This window comes from Lipotes vexillifer, unplaced genomic scaffold, assembly GCF_000442215.2.
Source record: "Lipotes vexillifer unplaced genomic scaffold, Lipotes_vexillifer_v1.1 scaffold418, whole genome shotgun sequence".
NCBI lineage: Eukaryota > Metazoa > Chordata > Mammalia > Artiodactyla > Lipotidae > Lipotes > Lipotes vexillifer.
Window position 1 is genome coordinate 3,706,980 of NW_006798629.1, and position 4,712 is coordinate 3,711,691.

At 39.9% G+C, this 4,712-nt stretch overlaps 1 non-coding gene across 1 annotated transcript; it reads right to left on the minus strand.

Annotated features, from left to right (window-relative positions):
• Positions 1-3,722: 3,722 nt before the first annotated feature.
• Positions 3,723-3,795, minus strand: TRNAG-CCC (transfer RNA glycine (anticodon CCC)). The gene has a single exon. It is a non-coding gene; the product is annotated as a tRNA-Gly (tRNA).
• Between the last annotated feature and the right edge of the window lie 917 nt (positions 3,796-4,712).

Consider the following 4,712-nt stretch of genomic DNA (forward strand, 5'->3'; position numbering starts at 1 on the left):
CCATCCCTCCACCCCTGGCAACCACCATTCTATTGCCTGTTTGTATGATTTTGGCTTTTTAAGACTCCACATATAGGTGAGTGCATACAATGTTTGTCTTTCTCTGTCTGGCTTTTTTCATCTTGTATAATGCCTTCAAGTTGCATCCACGTTGTTGCAAAAGGCAGGATTCCCTTCTTTTCTATGGCTGAGCAGTATTTCAGTAGTGTACATACACCACAATTTCTTCATCCATTCATCTGTTGATGGACACTTAGTACTTTCCACTTTCTTGTGGGATTCGGTGACTGAGAATGATTCAGTCTGACAAGAAGTTTGAGTAACAAGGGGAATCTGAGTTGGCACCAACACCCCAGTGCAAATAGATTAATAGCAGCCATATCTACCCCCAGTGGACTCAGCCAGGGCTGCTCCCTATCTGTCTATGATGTCCTAGAAGTCAAGTTCCATGGAGGCTTTAACACACTCTCTTCTCTGCAGTCACATTCCCATTCAAAGTGTGTATCAAGCACAGAGCATTAATGCCCTTTTCCCCTGTGCTTGGTCCAATTAGACAGTGTTGCTCCAAACAATAAATGCTCATAAAAATGAGAAACATATTATATAGGAAGGTTATTATTGCCCTGTGGCCTAGAAATTAGATTGGTCCACATGTGTTTCCAATAGAATCTTTAATTAAGATGCCTTTCTTATCAATGTGCTTTAGCAATTACTTGTATTGATGATGGGCCATTATTTTCCTGGCAAGGTAATAGAGAATCTCACTGGGGTGTCTTAACAAGTCACTTCTAGAATACTTTCTGCCTTTTGATTTTTTTTCTGTGACAAATTTACCTAAATGACTCCTTTCTTAAATAAGAATGAATTGGAGCATACACTTGAAAAATATTTGAGGATAAATGTAGCTGGGCTAAAGACTTCTATTCCTTAAGAACTCAGTAGAGCCATTCATTCATCCATTCATTCAGTCATTCAGCAGAAAAATGCTGAGGGCCTAATAAACATCAGTCATGGTGCTCGGATGTTGATAAGATTGTTTGTCTGCCGATGTTGAACTTCGAAGTTAAGGTGACAGACATGGGCCTGCTTGAATGGGACCCAGCCTGAGACTAAAAAATAATAATGAAAAAACTCATTTTTAGTGGAGGCACTAAACAGTTTAGGGTCTGGCTGAGTCACCATGGCAAGAGAAAAGGGCCCAGGCATGTACAAGTGAGGTCTACCAAGGAGGTCTGAGCCTGAAGTACAGGAGCTGTTGCTGTCTCTCAGGAGTATCCATAGCACCAAGGGTGCTCACATGCTACCAAATCAGCGTGAGGAGACCACTGTGCTCAAGCTGTGCCAATACAGAAAAAAGAACCCAAAGCCTACCAGGAGCAGCTTTCAGCAGTAGATACCAGCAGGATGGAATCAGCTACACCTCAGAGGTCATTATCCCAGAAAAAGCATAAGATGACCAAACAAAGTCCTGAGAATGTATTTCCTCACCACCATGAGAAGGTAGTAAGTCCCTGTCCCACAACCACCTGTTCTGTCCGGGGTAAAATGGTTTGGTTTCTGAGGATTGGAGAAGAGTTTGAAAAAACACCATCTCTGTTAGACGAGGTTTTACTTAATGAGAATGTCCAGACTAGGTATTAGTTAACGATAACCCCCAAAACTGATATTTGGTAGGTGGGGACTCATGAGAAAGATCATATGAGTAACAGGGAAATGTGGAAAGCTGTGTTTCCTTTGCACTCAAGATGAAAGTCAGTCTGAGTGTTTTAGTGACCCGACTCCCTTTGCCTTTTGTACCCCCAGCAGCTGTGAAAGCAAATCTCTATTGCCTTGAAAATGTGTAGGTACAGGAAAGCAGGATGTCCCATACCCAGTTCTCTGGGGGCAGCCAAATAGAGGAGTCTCTCTCTGCTTAACTTTCAAACCTCTTCCACAATTTACTCACATTATTTTTCATTTTTATAATTTGCACACGTTTTGAAGGTTGCTGCCTCGTGAAGAATTGACTAAACAAGTTTTAAAATATTGTCTCTTGCCCCATTCACACCAGCACCTATGGGACTGTAGAATCTTTTCTTCTGACATTTGAAAGCATTAAAACAGCTATGGGGCTGAAGGAAACATTTTCCCTGTAATCTCTGAAAAGTTTAGTTGCCAAGGAGACAGAGGCCATAGAGACCAGGTAAGAAAGCTTCTGCAGTATACTCACTTGGTTATTCAGTAAAAAGGCAGGAAAGCAAGGGATGAATGGAGGGAAGAAACAGGGTTTCCCAGCATCTTTTACCTAGAGTCTCTTTTTTTATGTAATCAGAGGAAACCCAAGCTTCAAAAATGGTAATGTTTTTTGAAAAGATTGCAATTTAGTCTCTGTGCCACCTTGATTTAGTATCACCAGGTTGAAATACAAACACCATCCTCAGAACATCCTCAGAACTTTCCAGAGAAGAAGGTGTCTGAGAGGAGCAAGTTTTATATGATGAGAGGATAAATGACAGCCACCCAGCAAGACACTCTACTTTCAAGGAAGGAGATAAAATCATCTCTCTATAGTGGAGCTAGGAAAGACGTGAAGTGAATACAATTCTGAGATTTTAAAAAAAGATGTTGATGAGTAGATGGAACAAAAATATGAGAATAGTTCAAGTTTTTCAAAGTACATCCACCAAATCTCACGTGTACTTACTGAGTGGCTTCTGCTTGCTCATGTTCTTTTCATTCTACCATCAAAGAGTTGGTCAGAGTACGTGAAGGTGCAGGAAATCCCTTCAGAAAGCACCACAGGCTGTTCCTAGCTGACTTCTTTCTGGTATTAGAGGGAGGATAAAGAGGGTTGCAAAGGAGCTGAGAGAAGATTCACTATCAGGCAACATTCTCAATTAGCCTAAATTTGACCATACTTTAATATGGGATGAACAAGACTGGATCTTTTGTCGAATGAATTCTAAATTAGGGCAAAGAAATTGATAGAATATTGCATATTCTGACAGGTGGTTTTCTATATCAACCATTAACAGAGCCCTATTATTTTACCCTGTACAGCTGAACTTAGCACATCAAGTTTTGAAGGCGGAAAAGACTCCTTATCTTATCTGGCCTGCTTGAAATGCTCTCTCCTGACACAGTGAGTATTTTAAATCCAAGAAAACCAAAATGCCAGGACTTCCCTGGCGGTCCAGTGGTTAAGACTTTGCCTTCCAATGCAGGGGGTGAGGGTTTGATCCCTGGTCGGGGAGCTAAGATCCCACATGCCTTGCAGCCAAAAAACCAAAAACATTTTTAAAAAGAAGCAATATTGTAACAAATTCAATAAAGACTTTAAAAAATGGTCCACATCAAAAAAAAAAAAGAATCTTAAAAAAAAAGAAAGAAAACCAAAATGCCGAACTCACAAGAAAGGAGAATTCTACCTCCTGGCCATAAATTCATCTAACCAGAAGCCAGAAATGGTTGTCTTCATAACATACAGCCTTTTGTCCTTTTCTTTTCTTTTGACTCCAAACTTTCTTAACTGATTAGCAAAGAATCATTCTAATAATTAGCTCATGAGGAATTCTGAGGTCATGCGACTATACTTATCAGAAGAACAAAATTTACTGAATACGAATTTCAGTCCCTTTTTAAGATAAAAATCCAGCCACAATTCATAGGCATGCCATTACCTTTTTTTTTTCTTTCTTTCTTTCTTTCTTTTTGGCCACAACATGCAGCATGTGGGGTCTTAGCTCCCTGACCAGGGATCGAACCTGTGTCCCCTGCATTGGGAGTGCAGAGTCTTAACCACTGGACTGCCAGGGAAGTCCCAGAATGCCATTGTTATTTTTAAAATTTATTTTATTTATTTATATTTGGCTGTGTTGGGTCTTTGTTGCTGTGCGTGGGCTTTCTCTAGTTGTGGTGAGCAGGGGCTACTCCTCATTGTGGTTCACGGGCTTCTCATTGTGGTGGCTTCTCTTGTTGCAGAGCACAGGCTCTAGGAATGTAGGCTTCAGTAGTTATGGCACACGGTCTCAGTAGTTGTGGCTCATGGGCTTAGTTGCTCTGTGGCCTATGAGATCTTCCTGGACCAGGGCTCAAACCTGTGTCCCCTGTATTGGCAGGCAGATTCTTAACCACTGTGCTACCAGGGAAGCCCACCATTGTTTTTAAATCAAACTGTTAAGCAGTAGAACCTGTAGTTGATATAATATATATTTTCTTGCTTATATTGCCCTCATAATTATTTATTCAATTAGAGTTCCAAAAGACATGGGTTTTGGGTTCCAAGGCTACAGTTGGTTTTCCTGAAAATCTGTGCACACAAGGGAATTATGAGTACAGTGGACACAAGGAAATCCTTGGATTTTTTTCTAGCAAGAATGAATGAAGCAGCAATAGGAAATAAGATTATACACATAGTAGACACTTAATTAAATCAATTAAGTAATGAGTAATTGATAAATATATATAAAAACAAGGCAGTTTTCCACCATGTGATTTTAGCTATTATATCGCAAGGTTGTTTTGAAATTTTTTAAATGTATTAATTTTTTTAAAGAATTTTATCCTATATCATTAGCCTAGAAACATATCAATATGCTTTTTCCGTGAGATAAATAATACTAATGGCATTTTCAGAAAGATCGAGGCTATGAAAACAGCCATGTTTAATCCAGTTCCTATAGGTAAAGGGCCACATGAAGAAGGTAAAATGACCCATAAAAGGCCATGGAAAG